General features: G+C 44.6%; 1 protein-coding gene across 1 annotated transcript in view; it reads right to left on the minus strand.

The window, feature by feature from the left end:
* Window positions 1–20903: 20903 nt before the first annotated feature.
* Window positions 20904–25587, minus strand: part of LOC132136345 (uncharacterized) — a 207072-nt gene continuing 202388 nt past the window's right edge. The window contains exon 2 of the mRNA XM_059547236.1: window positions 20904–21219. The gene's annotated coding sequence lies outside the window, so the exon portion shown is untranslated. The remainder of the gene's footprint in view (window positions 21220–25587) is intronic.

A 25587-nucleotide genomic window follows, 5' to 3' on the forward strand; every position in this document is an offset into this window, starting at 1 on the left:
AGAAAGATGCAGACGGACAAAACAGGCGTTAGTGGTGCAGACACCGCTGAAAACGAAACCCCGTCATATTCTGAAGTTGAACCCGAAGGAATTGAAGTGAACCCCTGGCCATATGTATGCTCTATTATGCAGTGTAAGCTGTACTTGCCTAGGAAGACCAAACTAGCAGCTTATAAAATCTCGACAAGACATCAACTCTTCACAAGAATGTAGAGGTAAGCTAAATAATTGCATCGTTGCATTGGTGGTTAAAATGAAGCTTTGACATTTTAGCAAGAGGTTTTGCACAAATTAGCCAAAAAGACCGTGGTGAGGAGTGTGCTATTTTTGTTTTAATGATGTGCGCACGCATTTATAGTGCGTTCTTTCACTGTGTGATTCAGTCTCCTAAAATGCATTTAGAATGATCACAAAATTGAAGATATAGGGGCAGAAAATTCACATATTTATATAATTTCATATATTAAATCAAAATCACACAAAGAATGCCATCGTTTCCTCCAAAAATCATCATGAATATATACATACATATATATATATAACAGTTCAGTAAACAAGTTAATTAAGAGACTTGCGTTTTAGACACCATATTGCCTTTTTAGCTCTATTTCTACAACAGAAAATAATTCCAAACACAGCCACCAAAGCACAGTTTTGCGTCTCTGAGCAACGTGAGTGACAGTGTTTCGTTCCTGAATGAATCAACCGTTTAAATGATTCGGTTCAGTCGCAATGACTCACTTATTAACAGTGACTTGCTGACACATACTGGCCATTTTAATTTGACATTTAAAGTATCTTTTGATTTTTTAAAATAATTAATTTCTTATCATTTCAAATGAGTATTCAACATTTTATGTCTTGTATATCAAAACATTATTCATGCATTTGTAAATGCAGGTTAAATGCATTCTTGTCCTGCACTAAACAGTGTAATACATCTAAATGCCACTTCCAATGAATCTTCTGCATTAAAAGATGGGTTTGTTGATACTGATTTGCCTGGTAACAGCCCAAATGCTTTATTATTCTAAATAACTGATTCCATTAATTAAAAACAACTAGTTTGAGATTAGTAGACCTATCCCGGGGGTGTCAAACTCAGTTCCTGGAGGGCCGTAGCCCTGCAGAGTTTAGTTCTAACCCTGCTCCAGCACACATATCATGACATGTAGTTTTCAAATAAACCTAAATGATTAGATTAGCTGGATCAGGTGTATTTAATTAGGGTTAAATCTAAACTGTGCAGGACTGTGGCCCTCCAGGAACTGAGTTTGACACCCTTGGCCTGACCCATTTTTGACTCCCTCCCACTGTTAAAATGTAACTAAGTAATTTTTACTCTGAGTAAAGTTTAAATGAGCTACTTTTTACTTTTACTTGAGTAGATTTTTAGACTGGTACTTTTACTTGTACTTAAGTAAAATTTCATTAATGTAATGGTACTTTTACTTGAGTAGAATATTTTTGTACTCTTTCCACCTCTGCTAGATATTTACATTTAGAGAACATATTGACATTTCATCTTAAAGTCTTCATTTTTAAACTGACATTCACTTTCTGACATTGACTTTCACTTATATTGAGTGGCCAGTAGGCTACTTTCTGCAGTATTTGACCTGCTGTTTCACTGAAAAAAGGAAATCTATTTTTTTGGAATTACATTAGAGCAAGTAAATGATCACATAACTCTCATAATAATTGCTTTTGCTGACAGACCTGTGCATGTTATACTGTAAAACACCAAATGTCATGCAAAATAGATTCTAAACTCTTCCTACACCATGTAAAGAGTCCTCAAACGTTTGTCTTTGAATCTGGCACAATGACTGTTGCAATTATGCAACACATTCATGTGCTACTTTGATATAAAACCTGATTGAGACATCAGAGATGCTGCTAATGTGCACCTTTGCAAGCTGTACAGTAGATTCTCCTCTAATTGCTTAAAGCATTATTCTGCCTGACAAAATCCCGCTGCACCTGTAGTTTGTGGCAGATCCCCCAAAAAGATGCTAAATAATAAAAAGGGTAATGCTTCTCAGGTAATGCAAGAATTTAAATGAACCATGGCATGTTAGGATAAATCGATTTCCTTCACGTTTTTCACCTTTTTTTTTTTTTTTAGACAGTGAGCTGGAATTGCTTGTCCAGAGTACTTACATGTTAGAACAAAAAGACTTTCACCAATACCATAAGAGATATTTCTGCTTTGCATTACTTGTAAGCAGACCAAAAACAGCAGAGTCATGAATAAAGTGCTTCTTATTTTCTATCTCAGTAAAACTGTATCAATTTACGTAAATTTTGCAGCAGAGATATCACTTATGAAATGCTGACATGGAGAGTATTATTTCTGAGCATGAAAACAAAACAGAAGTTAAAGACAGTACGAGAACTTTTTGTGATCAGCAACAAATAGCCAAAAGTAAACATGATTTTTCATGATAAAGTGCACAAACGGAGACACACAATTTCCACCTATAATTCATAGACATGCATGTCTTTAGGCTCCATCTGTTCAGGGTAGAGAAGCGTAAGTGGGCTGGACTGTCATTTACCATCTGAATCCATTCATTATATATGATGGGGAGACTAAAATATGACACACTAACAGAGCAAATGTGCCTTGGTCCTCGGTTCCTGTTGATAATATAACACACCTACATATTTCAGCCCAATCCAAAACAAAAAGGTTTTGAATCCTATCAGAGGGTTTTCTCACCAGCACAATAAAGCCACTGACCATTCATCTGTTCCTTAATTGTAAAGGTTGTGTTATTGTATTAAATCTAATATTGCATTCTACACTAAAGATGGTAGCAGAAATCTTATCAGCCATGTCGCATGCAATGCATGAACAGAATACTTTTAATTAATCCATAAGGACTTTGAAGTTCAAATAAAAATATTTCTGTAGAGCAAACAGTACAGCATTAGTAAGGTCATGTGTTTGATTCTCAGTGTTTGCATGAATCTAATCAAATATATTGAATGCATTGATGTAAGTCACTTTGGATCTGCTAAATATGTTAATGATGTTGTTCATGCCCTTAATACACATAAATATAATCAAAAGTGGACCCTGTCTTTTTCAGATCCAATACCACATATAGTGGATTGTTTATTTAGAAACAAAGATGACGAACTGAAATCCTTCTTATAATTAATTATTTAAAATAAATTTTATTCATTCTATTTGATTAGAAGCCAAAAATAAATAAAAAATGACCAAATGTCACAGCCTCTTTGAAGTACATATAAAATATATATTTAAATTTCGTCTGTCATTGTTTGACCATGTTGGCATGTTCAAAGAAAATGGCCAAATATTTATAATGGCTTAACAAGTTGTACTTAATGGGAGTGATTTTTGTAGTTGAAAGCAGTTCTCTGTGGTTGTAGTTCTTTAGGGAGAGTATGACTGTCACGTTCGGTGTTATGGAAAACACAGGAGAGAGAACCAATTGCGAGTACGTCTTTAATAAAGGGAAATCCAAAGAGAATACGCAGTCCAGGCAGGGTCAAAACCGGTAAATCCAAACATAACATAAACAAGGCAAGGCAAGGCAAGGCAAGGCAAGGCAAGGCATTGACGGACATGAATTAACATATAACATTAAACAAGGACTCCGTGACTAAGACTCAAACAGACCAGGTATAAATACACAAAAGGATGATGGGGAAACAGGAGACAGGTGGGGAACAATCAATTAACTAAACAAGGAGGAAGGTGACCAAATAAGGAGACAGGAAGTGATAAATGATAAACACTGTGGGAACTGAGGACACCTAGTGGAAACCCAGGGAACACAACCCAGACACTGTGACAGTACCCCCTTACTAAGGAGCGGCTCCCAGACGCTCCAAGACAGACACAAAACAGAGACCAGGAGGGAGGCGGACAGGTGGAGGCTCAGGGGGAGGGACGGAGGGCCAGACTAACAGAAAGGAACAGGGACCGACATTAACACAAAAACAAAAGGAGAGAAAAAAAAAAAAAAAAAAAAAAAAAAACAACAACATGAAGCCCCCCAGGGCGGAGCAGAAGACCACCACACCCTTGTGGTCAAGGCCAGAGTCCTCCAGGGCGGAGCGGAAGACCACCACAACCGTGTAGTCAGGGCAAACGCCCCCCAGGGCGGAACGGAAGACCACCACGTCCGTGTGGTCAGAGCGGAAGCCCCCCAGGGCGGAGCGGAAGACCACCACACCCTTGTGGTCAAGGCCAGAGTCCTCCAGGGTGGAGCAGATGACCACCACGCCCCTGTGGTCGATGCCGGAGTCCAACAAGGCGGAGCAGCAGACCACCCAGTGACTTGACTTAACTCTGAAAGTTCAACGGTGACTGGCCCTGACTCTGGAGAGGTCACTGGCACCTGACTCGACTCTGGAGAGTTCACTGGCCCCTGACTCGCCTCTGGAGGGTCAACTGGAACCTGACTCGACTCTGGACTGCCTGTGGAGACTTGAGACGCCTCGGCTTCGGGCACCGCCTCTGGAACGGACTCGGGCACTGCCTCGGTCACGGCCTCGGGAGCGGCCTCGGGCACCGCCTCGGGAGCGGCCTCGGACACCGCATCGGGAATGGCCTCCACCTCGGCATCGGGCACCGCCTCGGCCTCCTGAACAGCATCTGGCCTCCACCTCGGCATCGGGCACCGCCTCGGCCTCCTGAACAGCATCTGGCACCGCCTCGGCATCGGGCACCGCCTCGGCCTCCGGAACAGCATCGGGCACCGCCTCGGCCTCCGGAACAGCATCGGGTCCCGCCTCGGCATCGGGCACCGCCTCGGCCTCCGGAACAGCATCGGGCACCGCCTCGGCCTCCGGAACAGCATCGGGCATCGCCTCGGCATCGGGCACCGCCTCGGCCTCCGGAACAGCATCGGGCACCGCCTCGGCCTCCGGAACCGCATCGGGCACCGCCTCGGCCTCCGGAACCGCATCGGGCACCGCCTCGGCCTCCGGAACCGCATCGGGCACCGCCTCGGCCTCCGGAACCGCATCGGGCACCGCCTTGGCATCGGGCACCGCCTCGGCCTCCGGAACAGCATCGGGCACCGCCTCGGCCTCCGGAACAGCATCGGGCACCACCTCGGCATCGGGCACCGCCTCGGTCTCCGGAACAGCATCGGGCACCGCCTCGGGAACGTCCTCTGGGCTTTGAGGAACGGTAGACGCCTGTCTCCTCCTCCTCCGCCCTCTATTTTGGCGAGTCGGTGACACCTTGTCTGGAGACTCAGGCGTTGATTCGGCCATCTTGTGCTGTGGCGCTGGGCTGGCGGCCATCTTGTGCTGTGGCGCTGGGCTGGCGGCCATCTTGTGCTGTGGCGCTGGGCTGGCGGCCATCTTGTGCTGTGGCGCTGGGCTGGCGGCCATCTTGTGCTGTGGCGCTGGGCTGGCGGCCATCTTGTGCTGTGGCTCTGGGCTGGCGGCCATCTTGTGCTGTGGCGCTGGGCTGGCGGCCATCTTGTGCTGTGGCGCTGGCTCAGCAGCCATGACGTCAACCGTCTTGGGAATCTCTAGGATCTTGGACAGCGTAGCGAAATAGTCCAAGAATGAGTCAGCGGCCCTCTTGGGCGTTGGCGCTGAGCTGGCGGCCATCTTGCACCGTGGCGCTGGACTCGTGATCGCCTTGGGTTGCGGTGCTGTGTTGGCGTCCATTCCTGCCTCGTGGCGCTGGACTAGCGGCCATCATGGGCAGTGACGCCACTGTGGCGGACGTGCGCTTCCTCTCTCCTCTCCGTCCGCCATGGTGAGACGGTGGCTCTAATCCATCCCACACGAGCCCCGGGTCGAAGGGCGGCCCTGGTTGAGAGCGGTGCTGGATATCCTCTCGACCACTCCCTCGTCGGCGACCTCCTCTGGTTCCCCGGAAAACCACCAGGCGAGTTCCCTCAAATCCACTCCTCTCCCGCACTGTGGCTGGGGAGGAGACATAAGCCGACATACCGCTGGCTCTTGTAGTGACGGAGTCCTTCTGTCACGTTCGGTGTTATGGAAAACACAGGAGAGAGAACCAATTGCGAGTACGTCTTTAATAAAGGGAAATCCAAAGAGAATACGCAGTCCAGGCAGGGTCAAAACCGGTAAATCCAAACATAACATAAACAAGGCAAGGCAAGGCAAGGCAAGGCAAGGCAAGGCAAGGCAAGGCAAGGCAAGGCAAGGCAAGGCAAGGCAAGGCAAGGCAAGGCAAGGCAAGGCAAGGCATTGACGGACATGAATTAACATATAACATTAAACAAGGACTCCGTGACTAAGACTCAAACAGACCAGGTATAAATACACAAAAGGATGATGGGGAAACAGGAGACAGGTGGGGAACAATCAATTAACTAAACAAGGAGGAAGGTGACCAAATAAGGAGACAGGAAGTGATAAATGATAAACACTGTGGGAACTGAGGACACCTAGTGGAAACCCAGGGAACACAACCCAGACACTGTGACAATGACAAAGAGCAGTGATTATACAGATATTCATCGAAACAGAGAAATGTTTTAAAACATGTGACCACTGCTGTTTAAAAAAAGTGCTGGAATATTAGGGCTAAATAAGGCCACCCATATTATTAATATTTGTTCCCATAATATAGTGTACCTTCAACCTAATATCCCCGAAAACAAAGGTCATATCTGCTCTAAAGCCTCATAGTCACTGTGATAAGTGTTGGAAACAGCCTCAGCTATACCACCAGTGTAACTTTTGTTGCCCTTCACATGATCAGACAAAGCCTGGATGACAATTTGGGCCATTAATAATTAAGTACATGCTTTTAGATGAGTGGAAAATAAAATGCCCAAAGCCTGTGCAGCTGCCCTGTACAATTTCCCAGATTTTTCATTTTGCAGACATAAATAATTTAGATGTGTCTGCAAACCAAGACTGAATATTTTATAGAGGACTTGTAAAATTCTGCCCCAGAACCTATCCAATTAGGTAACCCTAGATCTATGGTTTCACAATTTTTATTTTTATTTTTAAAGTTTATTCAGGCACCAGGCAAATAATTCTGCATAGTGCATTACAAACTCATACTTGCACTTTTTGCTTTAGCTCCGGCTGGTCTGATCAAATTTCCAGTAGCCAGTTTGTTTTTGTATTCATTTAGCGATAACTTCCACTGTATAAACCACTAAATGATATTACTGGGACTTTTGGTGCATGGTTATTGTTTTGGAAAGTGCTACGACTGTGTTGCAACGATTGAGGCACTGATTACTCCGAGGCAGTAGCGTACCATGGGGTTTCAGTCAGGGCCTTCAGTAAGCAGTTGTAAACGGCATAACCTTACACATCTCTGTAACAGCTAACACAGCCAAATGCTTATAATTTGCATATTATGCTGCACACAGGCTCTCGAGGACAATGACAGTTGATCAACAATTTCAAATTCCCAACTAAATGCTGGGCACAGTGTTGCCAAATTGGGATTCTTTAACAATGTTGCTGCGGGTTGTTTTTCATGTCTGCTGGTTGAAGCGACCTCAGTGATGTGATATTTAGGCCCTGGAACATGAATTTTACAGGAGAACCCTGCCAAAAACATGTATTTAACTCCTGGAATACGATTTTTAATGGTGGTTTGAAATGGTTTTGCAATGAAAACCTGGCAACCCTAGCTGGGCTAAGCACTGGGCACGTCCCTGGTCCCAGAGGGCGTGCTGTCATGGAACTACAAAATTTGATTGGCTGATGATTCTGTCACTAATGTTCGTTACAAATCTGATTTGATGTCTTTGAACAAAAGGGAAGCACTATCTGTATTACTGTTATTACAGTCTATGTGCTGTCCGCAGACTTTTTTTTATGTAGGATATTCCAGTTCAACCTCAACGAAACTAATCATAGGCCATTTTGTGGGCATTACACAAATGAAAATGATACCTAAATAATAATAATAAAAATAAATAGAATTTCTTTTACACAATTGAATTTTTTATAAGGCAAGCTGAGAAGGCCCTGCTGGCCCTGACGGCCCACAACAGCTCAGAGGTCACTTCCAAAACAAGCTGTTCTATATTGGTAAACGCTGCAAATATGTGAGCTCAAAATTCAAAATGGGTTATTTGATTCACATGTGAAGCAACCGGCCACAGTTTTCAAGTGACATATGGGGTGTCATGATTCTGCCTTCTTGTCTCTGATTTTTCTCTAGTCTTGTGGCAGGATCATGACAGGCCCATGTTTTATGTGCAAGCACATGGCCATTTGTTTGGGCCATGTGCTTGCGTTGTCTCGTTCCCTTGCCCCGCCCCCCTTGTTACCCTAGTTTTGTCATCATTGATTTACCTGTTCCACCTGTTGTGTTCATTAGTAGCCTCCCTTTATAACCTTGTGTGTTTCTCTGTCCCTTTGTCGGTTCATTGTTTAAATATTGTCACGTTGTTTAAAGATTGTTTACTGTTGCTACCAGTTGTGATTTTGTCAAGTCTTGTCTAAGTAATTGTTTGATCGTGTTTTAGTCATAGTCTAGTTAAGTGCAGTGTTAGTCTAGTTTTGTCTTCCTTCGTCTGTCTAGCCCTTGTTTTGCCCCCTCGTGGTTTTTGTTTTCCTGTTTTTTGTATAATAAACTGTGTTGCTGTGACTACTGTCTGCATTTGAGTTCATCCCTCCACCACCCATCCTGACATGGGGTGGACAAATCTGAAAATCTCATGCTACCGCAATTATTAAGTTAAGTATTACATTTTTGATTGTAGTGCTTAGAATTTTTGGCATTGCTTTTCCTGTTCATGTTTAATCCATGACCATATCAGAAATCCAGGTTCTGCACTTACATTAATCTGCATTAAGTTTGACTTGTTTGCACTTTGTGGTATATAATCAACAGTTGTTTTTCTTCACCCTGATAAGTCGCCACAATGCTGCCAGGATATTTTCTCTTCCTCACTGGGTGTCTTCCTGCCTAGGTCCAGCAGCTGGTCAAACCCTGGCCATTCCAACATGAAGTGGAGGGGTACGCTACACTCTAAAAACAGCTGGGTTATTTTTTAACCCAAAACGCTGGGCTGAGTCTGTTGGGTCATTTTGTTGGGTTATTTTATTTCTTTTTAAACACTTTTGGATAGTTTCAATTTACCGGGTGTTGGGTTAAACCTGCTAGGTTGCGTCGCTGGGTTGTTTCAGGCCAGCGCTGGGTTATTTAACGCGCCTAGAAAAAGTTTAAGTCGCTCCCCAACTGTCATTTTGGAAGAACAACGGGCAAAGCCACGGCTTTCAACTGTTTTAAGGTAAGTTTATTTAATGTTTTCTTTAATTATTTTAAATTGGCAGAATTATAACCTTTTTTTTTGTGGCAACTATACTGTTAAACTTCTACAGGCCAACATTATTTACGTTAAATGATGAACAGTTTACCTCAAACGGCTGACCTACGTTACGTTACTCGCATAATCGTGTTAAGGTATCTGAGACGACAGATTAATACAGTTTTAAGTTTCAGACAGTGATGGATGGCTGAAATATGCGAATATCTGTGAAAATAGAGGAAAAAGTCGTTTCTGACACAGAAAAGAGAATTTAACATTTATTCACTGATTCGTTCAGTGACCATTTCTTCATATTACACAAATACGCCAGCAGTTGGCGAAAAAGAGTGTCTTATGTGTTATGTCTTAAGCCAACGAATGTATTTATTTGTGACAAACTGATTTGGCTTTATTAAAATGTGTGCATGATCGCATTAAATAAATAGTCTAAATAAATAGTTCAGATTAACGAAGCACAAGGTTTAATATCAGGGATTAAACGTGAAGTTATGTTCTGTATTCTAAATATGAAAACAAGCGTATGTGCACCAATAACTGCGCTTTGTATCTGCTGATTGCTGATCGAGATTTACATGCTTGGCCGACTGACCCTGTATACTCTCATTCATTTCATTCACGAACGAGATGTATCAGTTCATTCAACTCGTTTACAAACGAGAAGATCATATTCGTTCACTACATTCAACAAATCACATGCTCCGTCACATCTCGAGTAACTCTTTCTGACAGGATGAAACGGTTCACAGAGCTATTCACGGGCTGCGCATGCGCTGCTGTGGGAGGAACTTAAGTGAACGAGAATTATGAGTCCTTTACTGTCTATGGTCAGTGGATTACGTGAACGAGAACGATTAGTTAGTTAATTATAGTGCAATTCCCGATATTAAATATCTGGAATATATATTTTTATATTTTCTTAGGTTCTTTGATAAGGTTACAATGCGAATGTCTAAGTAGTAACGTAACTTCCGTGATGTCCCCGATGCGTGGGGCGGGTCAAGAAATGTTACTTTATTTGCGGGTGGGCTGGGGGGGGCCAAATTATTTCAGAAAAGCGGGACCCGCGGGTTAAAAAAAAAACGACCCGCACATCACTTTCCTCCAGGACTGTAGACATGTCTGAATCAGAGCCGAAAATAACATCATTGCCTTCCCAGGCCACCATGAGGGTAGGGCTCAAGTGCTTTTGCACCTCCACCGGTTGGGCTTTTTGGGTCAACAAGGAAAAGGGCAAACTCTCCTTGGAGAGGATCTCTTTTCTCGGTATGGAGTTGGATTCGGTCAAGCATGCCTCATGCAAGGACGTGCTCAGTCGGAGTTAAACTGCCTGAATATGTTCATGGGCATGACAGTGGTCCCACTGAAACAGTTTCAGAGGCTCCTTGAGCATATGACCGCTGCAGTGGCAGTCATGCCGCTGGGGCAGCTTCATATGAGACCACTTTAACACAGGCTCCATAGCAGAGTACTGAGGTGGGCGTGGCTATGCAGCACTCACCGGGTCAGAGTCACACCGACCTGCCGCAAAAAAACCTTTCACCTCGTGGTCAAACCTTGTGTTTCTAAAGGCAGGATTGCTCCTAGAGCAGGTCTCTAGACATGCTGTGGCTCACACGGATGCCTCTACCACCGGCTGGGGGACCACGTTCGATGGGTTTGCAATGTTGGGGGTTTGGACCAGCTCCCAACTGCACTGTGGTATATGCTCCCTTTTGCAACTCGCCCGCCACCTCGCTTTGTGCCTCTCCTGGTCTGCACAACCTGGCACCCAACAAGCTGTCACGAGCTGTGCTCCTGGGAGAATTTTAAAGGCTTTAAATGCTTTAAAAAAAAATTTTTAAATAGCTTTCATTATTCTACAAAAGTGCAATGTTTTGTTATATTGAGTGTACACAAATAAACGTAGAGGCTTTAAAGATTCTAAAGATGTATTACTCTTATCTGTATGACAAAAATTGACCACACCAGCACCATATTTGAGGTAGATGAATGATAGGCGAGTGTTCAGATGTTCTGTATTACCACAAAATCCAGGCGTTGAGTAATGTAATAAGTTTTTTTTTTTCTGTCACTGATGGAGTTTTGGTTCCTTGCCACTGTTGCCTTTGTCTTGCTTAGTTGGGGACACTTTGATTGCACAGATACTATTTGAAGAGAGCTGAACTGGATGATGACATCACTGAATCATCAATGAACTGACTTTTAGCTGAAAAATGACTGTTATTGACCTCTTGCATTATTGACAAACTGCTTTCCTTTTTGACACTGTAAAGCTTCTTTGACACAATCTGTATTGTATAAAGCGATTATACAAATAAAGTTGTCTTGACTTTACTTCACGATGTTCTGTATTCTGCCAGAAAGATATCTGAGAGATTCTTAATTGGATTCATCATGTGCGTTTGGGCCATAACAAGCCATGGGATATACTAGGGATGGGCGTTTTCCGCAAATATCACATTCGAATATTTGAGCTCACAAAAAACGAATATTCGTTTATTTAAATTAAGTTTAATGAGACAGACGTTATTTTTCAGCACCATTTATTGTTTCCGTCATTTTGAACAAGCTTACACACAATAAGCTTGAACATTACACATCGTGTTTTGTATCTGAAAACCTTTAACAATGTGTGCAAACAAACAAAAGTACAGATTAAAAAAAAGTGAAAAATAAATTAAAAAAATTAACAAAGAAAAAACGTAAAGTAGCCTGTAGCAATTAGGCTATTGTAGAACGTAGCCTACACTTAACTTTGAAACTTTTAAACTGTCAGCAAATCTTTTTTTTTCAATTGTTTTACATGTACTTGTTTAGAAACACGGGCTTGTAAACATGATCGGGGGAAAGTCAGCTTTAGTCTGTTAACAATAAGGCCGGCCGCAGAGAAAATGCTCTCCGACGGCACAGACATTGTCGGGACTCACAATTAACAGTGTGCTAAGCGAATAAGTTTTGTGAAGCGCTTCGTGTTTTCATTTCACCACTGAATGGGATCTCATCTGGTATAATACATGGCTCCAGCAAGAACTGTTCCCACCCGTCTCGGCTGGGAAGACGCGAGAAGAGTTTTCACTGCATTCTCCAAGTTAGCAGTGTTTATTCGTTGCTGGAGAGATGCCGCAGCAATGTTCTTGAATTCGGTCACTTTCTGTGATTCTCCACGGCATATTTGAAGTACTGTAGAAGACCGCAGTTCTTAGGGGCCGTTCCCATATCGCATCTTTTGCGTGCTCAAGTTCGTTATTTCCAATGTAGGCGCGCAATATGCGCACTCATAATGGAAGCGACGTGGTCGCGATGCGCACGCGGTGCGCCGCACCCGTTTTTTCCAGGCGCGTCCGCACCACGTCAAGTTAAAAACATCTCAACTTTTCAGAATGCCGCAAGCGCACCGCATGTCATGTGACGAGAACTAAACATTCAGCTTCATCCTTTCCTGTAACAATGTTGAAAGCTCAGCCAAGATGAAGGAACAGCTGATCATAGCTGTATATGGATTGCCATTTTGAAATAAATTTAGGAGCAGAGCTACTGAGAGCGATTTTTTTTTTTTTTTTTTTTTTTTTTGTGCTGCAAATCCATTTATCCTTTGCTGAAAATTCCGCGTCTTCATGGAGAGAGCGCGTCATTGTTTCTTAGCAACGGCAGACGCCTCAGGAGCGCTTCTGCCCGAGTGCTTTGGAAAGGAGAAAGCGGCACGCCTAGCGTTTTCCACGCATTTTTAGCCGCGATATGTGAACGGCCCCTTATTCATTCATTAATTATTTTTTGCTTGCATACATCTTCAAATATGCCGTTGAGAATCACAGAAAGTGACCAAATTAGGTTTTATTGTGAACTTTTTTTTTTTTGCGAAATTCAAATATTTTATATATCGAATAATTAGAGCAGAACGAATATTTGAATGTTCGACTATCCGTGCACTCCCCTAGGATATACACATTCTTTAAAACAACAAGAACAACAACAAAAACTTATATGTATATTAGAATTAATAATTTATACAAAATCTAACAATTACCATACATAAAAAAAATACATACACTAATATGTAAAATACAATATTACCATAATGGGATTTATGATTGTTGTTCAATCATTTTAATATTCAAACAGACTATAGCTCCGACCCTATTCAAACACCTAAACCAACTAATCAAAGTCATCAGGATTGCTTGAAAATTACAGGCAGATGTGTAAAAGCAGGACTGGATGTGTAATGTGACTTTCTTGGAACATAATGGAAAAGCCCTTTGCCAGTCTGAAGAGTGCAAAAGGTACTGACCACCGGAGATCAACTCCTTAGAGATAAATAATGATAAGACCACTCAAGCAAATAATTTTAACTCACTGAGCACCCATGTGCACTGATGGGAATTAAACTCATCACTCACCATTCTGTGAACTACACAGAGAGAAAATAAACAGGCTAGGGTTTTTTAGCAACTGCTTCTTCATGCAGCTGGATATTTTAAGAGTTTAGTCTATGCTGAGTTTTGCAAAGCAGTCTACTATAGATAAAAAGTACTTGACTAGTTAAAAGCTTTTGTTTAGTGCTATAAATGCATGCATTAGCAATGATTTAATGATTGATGTCTTTCTTGTGGTTCACAAGCCAATACTATTAAAGTTACAAACCTCAATACTCAAAGCCATTTCAGAGTACAGCAGTTTTGGAATCAAAACATTTTGAGGAAAACAACTTGCAAATGACTTTGCTTCCTAGTCCTGCTTTATCTGGTATTTTTTATATGTTGTCATTGATGGCCTACTCGAATGGTCAGGTCTTTCATTCAAAACAGCAATAATTTAAGATTGACTGTTTCAGATTTTGTTTTGACTTGCATTTATTTCTATTTTAGTGTTTGCTGAGCTTAATACATAAGCATTTTATGTGATAACCATATTGGAAATATAACTACACGTTATGACTGGCAAGAGGAATACTCGCCCAAGCCAACCACCAGAAAGGCACCATATGGTTAAAATAATTGTTACTAAAAGCAATAACTTGCATCCAAACAGCAGCACTTTACTAAAGTCCTAATCAGATCCAGAAATTATAACAAAACTCTTACGAATTACCCATATGTTTCATACTGCGAGCATGATTGAAATTCTCCCCCTCTTCCCCTCACATACCTGAATGAAACTTTCCTTGACTGTCTCTCCAGTAACTTTGAAACATTAAGTGTTTCTGACAAGTTTTTCTCAAGTATACATCTCAGTGAGTAGGTAAGCGGTGCATGTGGCATTCTCAGAGGTATTGTCATCATCATGTGCCTGTTTGCTTGGCTGATCTGTCAAAGTGATTGGTATGGGAACATTCATATAGTCACAAAGGTGACGGACCATATGTTAAATCCATTGGCTAACACAAATACACATGATAATATTAACAATCCCTGCATGAGATTGTCTTATACTGTAAAAGCTTCAACCGGGGAGGTCATGAATGGCGAGAAATATTTCCTGTAAGCTCCATCAAACATATACTTGTGAATATTTTCAGAGGAATCAGTTTTTCCTTTATCTCTTAAGTTCTTCTTCATGAATGTAATGTACAATGAAAATGCTAGACCTTTCAGAATGTTATACTTCATCCCTACTGAAAATGCTAAGCTACAAAAACCTTTTTCTGAGTAGATGCTTTGCTTGATTTTCTGAAGAATTCTAGTGTTTGAAACAAGTGGCTATACTGTATTTTTACAACATCCCTGATAATTTCGGTCCGGTTTGTGTAATCACATTTATTACTTAGAATTTCAACAATTATCTTATTTTATTTTATTTTATTTATTTATGTTCTGAAATAAAAAAAAACCTTACTGATGCTATAATTGGACTAATATGAAAAAACAATAAATGCTATCAACACAATGTAACGTCTCGGTTACGTATGGTAACCCTCGTTCCCTGAAGGAGGGAACGGAGACGCCACGTCGGTGACCGACGAATATGGGATATCGCTTCGATAGACCAATCTACTTCGTGTGTAAACTAAACGAGCCAATGCACATTGGCATGCAATTATTGCATCCAGCTGCCGCTGATCACTGCGTGAGTATAAGAGGGCAGCAGGTGCAATGCATACCAGTTTTTCGCTGAGGAGCCGAGCCGGGGACCCGGCAGCTCAGCGGCGGTACAGCAACCATGGCGACGGGACGTGGCGTCTCCGTTCCCTCCTTCAGGGAACGAGGGTTACCATACGTAACCGAGACGTTCCCTTTCAGTCGGTCACTCTCGACGCCACGTCGGTGACCGACGAATATGGGATCCCTATCAAAGCACCATGGGTGCTGCCCCTTCCAGTGCCCTATGCGAGCCGCCTACGCCCCTATTAGGTGTAGGCCGGGGCTCAGAACAAGTAGCTCCATTCACCTTTGTCAAAGCACTACCTCACTGGGTGAGATTGGATAACACTGGGAAAACGTACCCGGTCCGCTTGGAGCCGGGACGCTGCGGAAGCCCCATCCTTCCCAAAGGAGGTCTCGGAGGCAAATACACATATAGCATCCGTTTAGGAGTATAAGGAGAAATTTGAGGTGATTAAAACCCTCTTGGGAAGGCAGAAGTCTGCCGGGGAAACACAGGTTCTAAGGCTATACCGTGGACTATACACATATGAGTACCGCTTAGGTCTCAATATGGAACCCACCCTTCCATGGTTCACACGGATTCATCATGAAGGTCTGGCGCCGGACGTTCCGCTGCGTCCAGCTGCTTAGGGTGATGGAGGATCTCAACAGGGTCTAAAATACGGACACTCTGGAGCGGTTTAAGCAAGCCGACACTAACCGGGGCCTCTCAGTGCCACTACCCGTTTGAGGTGAGAATACAGGAGGATACCGGCTCTACACGAAGGCTATAGAACCTAGCGAACGTGTTAGGGGTCGCCCAGCCCGCAGCTCTACAAATATCTGTCAGCGAGGTGCCACGAGCCAGTGCCCAGGAGGATGCAACACTTCTAGTTGAGTGAGCTTGCAACCTGAACGGGCAGGGCACATCCTGAGCCTGATAAGCCAGGGTTATGGCATCCACAATCCAGTGGGCCATCCTCTGCTTAGAGACGGCACTCCCCTTCTGCCGGCCTCCGTAACAGACAAAGAGCTGGTCTGAGGTCCTGAAGCTTTGTGTCCGGTCTACGTAGCACCTTAATGCCCGGACGGGACAAAGCAAAGCCAGGGCTGGGTCTGCCTCCTCCAGGGGGTGCAGGTTCACCACTTGGTCTTCGAAGGGTGTAGTGGGAACCTTGGGCACATAGCCAGGCCGGGGTCTCAGGATTACCTGGGAGTCAGCCGGCCCGAACTGTAGGCACGAATCGTCGACCGAAAATGCATCCAGGTCCCCTACCCTCTTGATGGAGGCCAGTGCAAGCAGGAGCAGAGTTTTCAATGAAAGAAACTTTAGCTCAACTGAATGCAAAGGCTCGAATGGGCCCTGCTGTAGTGATCTAAGCACTAGAGACAGGTCCCAAGAGGGTATACAGGGGGGCTGGGAAGGATTTAACCTCCTGGCCCCTCTAAGGAACTTGACGATGAGGTCATGCTTACCCAGAGACTTCCCATTCACGGGGTCATGGTACGCAGCAATAGCGGCAACCTGGACTTTGAGGGTGGAGGGAGACAGCCTTTGCTCCAACCCTTGCTGCAGAAAGGATAGCACGACCGCAATCTTCTCGGCGAGAAGAACACCACTCAACGAACAGGTTCCACTTCAAGGCATAAGCGTGTCTCGTAGACGGTGCTCTCGCCGAAGTGATTGTGTTCACTACCTCTTGGGGTAGGTCACCTAGAACCTCCGCGTCCCATCCAGGGACCAGACATGGAGTTTCCAAAGGTCTGGACGCGGGTGCCAAATGGTGCCCCATCTCTGAGTCAGTAGATCCTTCGTCAGAGGAATTGGCCAAGGAGGGGCTGTCGCAAGGAGCACTAGTTCGGGGAACCAGGTCCACATGGGCCAATACGGCGCTACTAGCAAGACTTGCTCCTTGTGCTCCCGGACTTTGCACAGTGTCTGTGCGAGAAGGCTCACAGGGGGAAATGCATACTTGCGTAGGTCCCGCGGCCAGCTGTGTGCCAGTGCATCCGTGCCGAGAGTTCCCTCGGTCAGGGAGTAGAACAACTGGCAGTGAGAGGTCTCTGGAGAAGCAAACAGGTCTACCTGAGCGGCTCCGAACCATCTCCAAATCAGCTGGACCGCCAGGGGATGGAGTCACCATTCTCCCGGGAGCATTGCTCGAGACAGCTCGCCGGCTGTACGATTGAACAGGCCTGGAATGTGAACGGCACGAAGTGACCTCAGAACCTTCTGACTCCAAAGGAGGAGGTGGTGAGCGAGTTGCGACATGCGACGGAAGCGCAGACCACCTTGTCGGTTGATGTACGCAACTGTCGCAGTGTTGTCCGTTCGGACCAGCACATGCTTTCCTCACAAGAGACCTTTGAGACGGTTCAAGGCAAGGTGTACTGCTAGCAACTCTAGGCAATTGATGTGCCACTGCAGCTGCGGGCCCGTCCAAACCCCTGAGACTGCATGCCGGTTGTACGTGGCCCCCCAGTCGGTGGTGGAGGCATCCGTGTAAACCACAGCATGCCTGGAGATCTGCTCTAGGGGCTCCCCTGCCCGGAGAAATGCAAGATCTGACCACAGAATGAGGGTTTGGGGACAGGCCGGTGTAACTTGGACCCGGTGAGTGCCGTGCTTCCACGCCCACCTGGGGACTCGGCCATAAAGCCAGTGCTGGAGCGGTCTCATATGTAATAGGCCGAGCGGTGTAAGTGCCGCCGCAGCCAACATATGCCCCAGGAGCCTCTAAAAGAGTTTCAGTGGGACCGATGTTGAGGGCAAACCAATCTTGGGGACGGACGCACCCGAAAATGTGTTTCTGTGTCAACATTTTGAACAGTAGCCGATGGAGGGCCCGATTCAAAACTCGCAGATCCAAGATCGGTCGTAACCCACCGCCTTTCTTGGGTACAATGAAGTACGGGCTGTAAAACCCCATCCTCATATCGGCTGGAGGGACCGGCTCTATCGCGTCCTTCGCCAGTAGGACTGCGATCCCTTTCCGCAGGACAGGGGCATCGGACGCTTTCACTGTAGTGAAGCGGACACCGCAGAGCTTGGGGGGATGCCGGGTGATCTGAATCGCATAGCCGAGGCTGATGGTTCGCAAAAGCCAGCGAGACGGGCTGGGTAGCGCTGACCAGGCGCTTAAAAACCGTACAAGCGGGACCAGCAGAACCACAACCGTACCCGCAGTGGGGCAGCGAGGTGGAACACAGGGACCCAACTCGGGCGGCTTGTGAGCAGGCCGGTGTGTGGTGCGAATGTGGGGTGCAGGGCTCACCTGGTTCCACGGGTTGGCAGAGGGTGCGTGAGTAGGGCCTTTGTTGACGCTCTCGAACCGCCCGCTGCTGCCATCTGGCGAAGGAGGAGGATGAGTGAGGGCCGGAGCTTGGCCGTCCGCAACTCTCCGTGCCCTCCTGGGACCCAGAGAAGGAGAAAACTGCTCTCCTGTCGAGATTTCCAGATTCTCCGCCTGGCCCTCCTCCAGGGGAGGGAGAGGTGCCTTCACCATCCCCCAGAAAGCAGCTACCTCTCTCTGGGTCACCCGTCCCGGGGCCTCTTGCTCTTCTGCTCACCGCCAAGTTTGACGGGGGCCGGGACGGGAGGGGCAGCCTGCCTGCGCCCAGCTCCACGGCACCACTTGGAGGCTGCTGCAGATGCGGCACGTGAGCAGGGGCGGATGCAGGGGGCTGCCCTCGGCGACGAGCAGGCTGGGGCACTGCAGCCGGCGGGCGGGTAGAGGCAGCAGCTGCCCGCCAGGGCAGGATGTGTCGGATCGCCTCAGTCTGCTTCTGGGCAGCCGAGACTTGCTGGGCCAAGTTCTCGACTGCGTCGCCGAAGAGGCCGGTCTGCCAGAGGGTTGGTTCCCTGCGGGGTTTGCCACCACTGTGACCCTCAAACCATCCGCGCTACTGCCGGAAGTGGTTCTCGTCTGTCAGCCGCCAGAACGAGCCCCAGATCGCGGCCGCGGCAGCGGGACTCCGCCCCCCTGAAGGTAGCGGAGCCTGGTTCGCAGCTCCGAGATGGTCATATTCCCGCCATGAGAACATGACTCATCCACGAAAGCCACCTCAGCGTGCTCGACGCCCAGACACGTGAGGCAGCGATCGTGACCATCACCCGTTGCCAGGTAACGACCGCACCCAGAAACGCACGGGTGAAGCTCTTTTAGAGAAATTTGCTCTTTAGGAAATGCTCTTTTAGTGCTGAGGCACACAGGGGAATTGGCCGTTTGCAACACAACAGGGGTAGTGCAGCCTGAAGTGTGCAATCCACTCGACACAGGAACGACCGCCGCTGAAGCGCCATCTCGCCAACACACGAAGCTTCCGAGAGCGTGCTGAACTCGTAGTTCACAGCAGACACAGTTGAGCAGAGCGATACTAACGCTCGGCTCCGAAGCGAAAAGCTGGTATGCATTGCACCTGCTGCCCTCTTATACTCACGCAGTGATCAGCGGCAGCTGGATGCAATAATTGCATACCAATGTGCATTGGCTTGTTTAGTTTACACTCGAAGTAGATTGGTCTATCGAAGCGATATCCCATATTCGTCGGTCACCGACGTGGCGTCGAGAGTGACCGACTGAAAGGGAACTTTCTGTGTCTGTTTTGGTATAAATATCAAGGTTAATCTCAAATTTCAGAATTAATCATTTAAAACAGATATATTGAAATTCTAATATAATTGTGAAATAAACAGCCAATTAAATTAAAACAGTCTAATACAATTAAAAGTAATTACAGTATGTAGGCTGCTTTCAGTTGAACCCTCTATTACACATTACTTCTAATTACTTCAACTAGATGTGTCTGTCAGTAACACATAAAAAATTGTTGAATCACTCAGTCCTACTTCATGACATTGTTTTTACAACCCGGCTGATTTTAAAGCTGTCTGTTACAGGATCTTTATGAAATACTGTAAATCTGTGCTTACATTTAGGTATTTAGCATAATTATTAAAATACATGTTTAGTGAATAAATCAAATAGAATCCAAATGTTAGAAATAAGTGGCTTTAGTGTAACTTTATTTGTGAATTGTGCTGTACTTGTCTGTGATGTCTCAATTTAGGATCATTTTTTTCAGAAATGTTTAATATGTGTTATTATTTGTGATTAAATCTGTTAATTTATTGATGGTCCTGCTATGTCTTACCTTCTTAAAGCACACACCTCCTGTCTGTTTGCTGGGAAAGATGGGCCAAGCTGTTTGCAGTTTTGCACATCTGGCACCAGGATCCCTCTCCAATTTAGTTTAAATTTCCATATGCAGTTGAATCCATGTTTTTTTTTTTCAAGCATCAAAATATACTAATTTCATAATTTTGCATGTATGTTAAATGAATTATTATGACAGAAACTGAACCCACATGAGTGCAATGGTGGTTAGCAGGTACAGTATGTGGATGATAATTAGCCACTGTCTCATGAATGACCTGCAGAGCCGTGCCATCTGGGTGGAGTGTGCTGGGCACATCTGTGTTAGAATAATATGACTATTATAATATAACTAACTATTTTTACTTTAATGTGCCAGTATCTCAATTCAATTCAAGTTTATTTATATAGCGCTTTTTACAATACAAATCGTTACAAAGCAACTTTACAGAAAATTATGTTTCTACAATATTTAGTAGTAGCTTATGGTGGTGACTGTCAGTTTGTGCACGTTTGACAGGATTTTTAGAAAAAATTAATACAAGACGTAGTCAGCTAGACGATGAACATTATTAATATTATTAATTAATAATTAATTTAAGATGCAGTCACACATGTAGCAATAATTGTTAATTCTGTTTGTTGATTCAGGGTTAGCATCATCTGAGGTCCTCTGAGGGTCAGCATCATCTCTTCTCAGGTGTTCTGGATCCAGACTGGAGCTTGTGTAAATCCGTGGCAAAACATAGAAACAAAATAGAGACATCATTAGGATAGCTGCTGATCCAACAAAGTAAAATTAGTTTAACCCAAGCTAATGAATAAAAATGCACATTTGATCAGATGCAACTACACTCAAATTTAAGAGATACATTATTCGAATGCTTGGCGAAAGAGATGCGTTTTTAATCTAGATTTAAACAGAGAGAGTGTGTCTGAACCCCGAACATTATCAGGAAGGTTATTTCAGAGTTTGGGAGCCAAATGTGAGATATCTTTTTATATATATATATATATATATATATATATATATATATATTTATTTTTTTTACCCTGAGTTTTTGCATTAATTAAGAAGGGCGTGAGATGTGTTTCTTACTTTTAGTGTTTTTTAGGAGACGTGACATGAACATTATATGTATTAATGAAAGCCTTGCTTCACCTGTGCTGCCATTTAAAGACATACTTTCAAATCATACTAAGTGGCAACAAACCACCTTTTGTTCTTCAGCCTTGAGGTCACTTCCTGTAATGAAAAGTTAATTCTGCTGAACTGAGCTTTGTGGCACTAAATTCACACTCTGTCCTTTTTGGAGTATAATAAGATTTATTGCTTTGTACCCCAAGGTATTTCATCATTGGCAGGAGCATGTAATTATCTCCATCTGTAAACATTGTTCAGCTCGTCCAGAGCTTCTATGCCCAATCCACTTCCAAACAGTGAAGTTGCAGTCTCCAGCAAAGCTACACGGTCACTTCATTTAAAAAAGCACCTGACCTCTGAATCTCATGAGCTCACCAGCCCAAGCTCGCATCCCTCATGGGGCAGACTTAACCACTTTGAATCTCTGTTGGTCATTGAAAAAGTATGCATTTTACCAGGAACCTAATTTCCTGGTCCAGTGTTTTGGTATGACAATTGTTTCTTTTATGTGCTTTTGAGAGCTTTCAGCATCAAGTGCTGATTGTGCTTTGGGTGCACATGTATAATGAGCAAGTTAACATCTCAGTTCACAGCTGAGGGAGGGCTATGTTTTGTGTTTTCAGTTTTCTCCTGATTTCTCAGATCTCACTAAAATTAATTTACCACAATGTCGTTTTTATTGTTATCTGGTGCATGCAGATTCTTTTGTCACACACAATCTGCTTAATTTTCTATAGAAAATGGAAATGTGCAGGGATAAAAAGACTGAATTACCACTCAAGTGCTTAGTTGTTTCTCATCAAACCTTTTACATGTTAATAAAGAAATTTCAGCTTAGGCTTTTTATTGTTTGGCATTCAACATTTTAAACTATATGGTAGGGCTGCACAATTAATTGAATTTATAATCGCAATTACAAATACTGAGGCCACAATTACGTAATTGTTCAAAGCGGTACTTAATCATTAAAAATCCACTTATGTTATTCTATAAGCCATATATATATATATATATATATATATATATATATATATATATATACATACCACCCTGGCTCTTTGAAGCTTTATAATGGGCTCCAGATTTTGAAGCCGAAAAATGTGTGTCCATACATCATAAAAAAGTACTCCACATTGCTCCGGGGGGGTTAATAAAGCCATTCTGAACCTAAGCGATGCACCTGTGTAAGAAAAATATCCATATATAAACAGGGTGTAGCCGCAGCTCTGGTGAGAAGAGGGTGCCACTCCAACACACCTGTAGTTAGTGGCAGTATTGCACCTTAATGCTGGTTGCCAACTATCGAAACCTGAAAAAGGACGTTGGCACAGTTACTACTGCCAAACAAAAGCGTCAAAGATGACAGGATAAAGTAAAACTCTTAGTTTTGGTGAAAGTCTGGCTTCAAAAAGAAAGACAAAGTGTAAGACTTTCCAGTCTGCAGTAAGTGACAATTAACAGTCATTTTTGTTGTTGTTTTTGTTTGTGCAAATTTTCTTGTACACTTTCAATAATGCATACAAACACACTTGGTTACAAACTTAACCTCTGTTCCCTGAGATATGGAATGAGTACTGCGTCTTATTAAAGACGCAATGGGATGACTGAAGACTAAAGCCTTTTTTAGTAACGCAGTGTAACTGCACGGCCATTTGTTTGTGCACTGAATATAAAATGATGCCACGAGCTGCTGGATGGCCAGCGCATGTTCCGGCGCGGCTGTTGCCCTCATTTGGGCTGAATCCAAAACTGTTCCCAGGAACGATATCAGTTGGCTGGGAGACTGAGGAGGAGGGATCTGTGAGATAGTAGGTCTTCCTCCGACTGGGCCAGAATGAGCCAGTCATCAAGGTAATTCAGAATGCGGATTCCCATGTATTACAGTGGGGAAAGAGCCAAATCCATGCACTTTGTAAAAGTGTGAGGAGCTAGGGATAGCCCAAAGGGAAGGATCTTGTATTGATAAGCCACTCAATCGAAGGTGAATCTCAAGAATCCTCTGTGACGGGGGGGGGCTATCTGGATGTGAAAGTAAGCATCTTTCAGGTCCAGAGAAAAGAACCAGTCCCCTGGGCATACTTGCGAGAGTATATGTTTCAATGTGATCATTTTGAATGGCCATCTCATGAGGGCCCGGTTCAAGTGTCTGAGGTCGAGGACTGGCCTTAGGCTGCCATCCTTCTTGGGGATGATGAAGTAATGGCTGTAAATCCCTGACTCGCTCTTGGCTGGGGGGAACCGTTTCTAGCTCTTTTGCCAGCAAATTCATCACTTTGGTGCATAGGATGTGTGCATCCTCGCTTTGAACCGAGGTGGAGACCACGCAGCTGATGCACGGGGGTCTTTGAGAGAATTGGAGTGTATAACCTCATTAAATTATCCCCATAAACCAGCTTAACACCCCAGGGATGTGGATTGGTTAGAGCGGTGGGCTGCCTATAGGGGACCCGATGCTCGCCGTGAGTGTAAGAGGAAATTAGCTCTGTTTTTGAAAATGTTTTAGAACTGGCTTTGTGGGATGCTGAGTCGGCACAATTTTGAGACGACTAGAAGCGTCCGTTGAACTGGAGTGCTTTGGCAGGAAGTGTCACATTGCCTGGGACAACTTCTGTGCAGCTGTAAAGCGTTCAGCGAAGCCCTCAACTGCAGGTCCAAACAGGCCAGCACCACTAGGCTGGCCATGGATCTGCCTATCACCTGTGCTTTCATTTTGGTGATATGAAAGGCCAAGTTGGCCTCGCTGCGCAGCTCTTTCAAAGCTGCAGGGTCTAGGCCGGACTCATCCATACAACGGAGGAGTTTGGCATGTAAGACCACCATGGAATGGAGTGCCGAAGCCACCTGTCCAGCAGACGAGTAGGCTCATCTGGGGTTAGCCAAAGTAGTCCTACACAACTTGGATGGGTGGGCAGCCTTTGCCTTCCAATCGATAGCCGAGAACGGGCAGAGATGCGCGGCCACAGACTCAGGTGAAGGCTTTACCAGTCTGTCAATCTGTAGTCATTGCTGAAGGAGAATAATCTGTGGATCCTATGGCGATGTGCCGCTTATATAGCCAGATGCCCCCACCCATTCTGGTGGGCTTTACCGCCATATAGGCTCGTGCAGCTCCGCAAATGTCACAATCATTAGCTGAAGTGTCCTTGAGCTTCAGTAGAGTGCACTCCACTCAGGACCGTTCCACCCATCAACCACAAGATGTCACCATATCATCACTTGGACTCTAGCACCTCTCATACTGTTGCACCACACCCGAACTCCATCTCCCATGAGTCACTGCATCACAATCACCTTGCCACACCTGCACCTCATTCATCAGCCAATTTCCTTGCCACACCTGCACCTCATTTACACACACATATAAGCACCACAATCACTCTCACTCACTGCAAAGTCTTGTTTAGCCTGGCTGACATTTCTGAGCATTTTTCCCCTGTGTTTGTTATTCCCGTGTTTGACCTTTGGACTATGTATTCGACTCTGATTTCTCTGCTGCCTGCCCCGATCTCCACTTGTTTCTGGTTTCGATTCTGGTTATCCCTGACACACCTGACGTCATTCCTGATTTCTGCCTGTCTGACCATTTTCTAAATAAATACTGCATTTGGATCCGAACGGCTCTGACTCTATTCATAACAGAAGACTTCGCCAAACCAGGATCCAGCAGCTGTAATGGATACATCCAGGTCAGTCATGAACCCAGTAGGCCAAATTATGTGTCTACATCAAGGAATTCAGCCCATCGAGGATTATGTGAGGGACTTTGTTGAGTTGGCCTATATATCTATCATGGATGAGATATGTCTGATAATATTTTTTCGTAGTGGCCTATCTGAGCCGCTCGGCTCACTCATGCTTTTGCACCAACCTCATTGGACACTTGAAATGTATATCAATCTGGCACTTCAAATAAGTGGCTTCGCATTTAC

The sequence above is a fragment of the Carassius carassius genome, chromosome 4, assembly GCF_963082965.1.
Source record: "Carassius carassius chromosome 4, fCarCar2.1, whole genome shotgun sequence".
In the NCBI taxonomy this organism is placed as follows: Eukaryota; Metazoa; Chordata; class Actinopteri; order Cypriniformes; family Cyprinidae; genus Carassius; species Carassius carassius.